Here is a 1,187-nt window from a genome sequence, read left to right on the forward strand (position 1 = left end):
AGGAATGCTTTCATTTTCTCTCCATTGGGAGTAATGTTAACTGTTGGATTTGTATATATGCCCTTAATTACATTGAGGAATTTCCCTTCTATTTTGATTTTGCTGAGTGTTTTTACTAGGAATAGATGTTGGATTTTGTCAAATGTTTTTTTTTTTTTGCATCAATCAACATAACCATGTAATTCTTTTACTTTGTTTTATTTATGTGATGGGTTATATTGCTTTTCTAATATTGAACCATAGTTGTATCCCTTATATAAATGTCTCTTGGTCATCATGTGTTATTTTTTTTATATGTTATTGAATTTTATTGGCTAGGATTTTGTTGCAAAAATTTGCATCTATGTTAATAAGGAATGGTGGTATGGTGGTGCTGGTAATGGATTGGTTTATAATTTTGTTTTTTAGTGATGTCTTTGCCTGGTATTAATATGAGGGTTATTATACTCATTTCATAAAATGTATTTGGGAGGTTTCCACCCTATACAGGGTCACTATGGGTCAGAACTGACACAATGGCACTTAACAACAACAACAGCATCCTTTTATATGTTCTGAAAAAGTTTGAATAGAATTGGTGTAAGCGCTTTTCTGAAGGTTTGGTAGAATTCACCAGTAAAGCTATCTGGGCCTAGACTTTTTTTGGGTGGGAATTTTCTAATGACCTGATCAATTTATTCTTTTCTTATGGGTCTATTCAAGTTTTCTACTTCATTCTGTGTTAGTTTTGTTTTCCTAAAAATATGCCCATTTCTTCTAGATTTTCAAATTTGTTTGAGTGTAATTCTGTAATTCTTCATAGTATTCATTATCATCCTTTTTATTTCTGTTGGTTCTATTGTGATGTCATCCATATTGTTTCTTACACATGTTATTTGCATCTTTTCCTTTTCTTTTGTTACCTTTGCCAATGGTTTGTTAATTTTATTTATCCAAAGAACCAACTTCTTGTTTTGTTTATTCTTTTTATTGTTTTTCTGTTTTCTATTTAATTTAGTTTTGCTCCTGTAAATATTTACTACCTTGGAAACCCTATGCAGGGTCACTATGTGTCGGAACTGACTCCATGGCATGCTACCACCACCAAAAACTTTTATTATTTTTTTTCTTATGGTGGCTGAAGACTTATTTTTCTGTTCTTTTTCTAATTGTTGGAGATATATTAATGTATTGATTTTGGTCTTTCT

Source organism: Chrysochloris asiatica, unplaced genomic scaffold, assembly GCF_000296735.1.
Source record: "Chrysochloris asiatica unplaced genomic scaffold, ChrAsi1.0 scaffold00064, whole genome shotgun sequence".
Taxonomy (NCBI): domain Eukaryota; kingdom Metazoa; phylum Chordata; class Mammalia; order Afrosoricida; family Chrysochloridae; genus Chrysochloris; species Chrysochloris asiatica.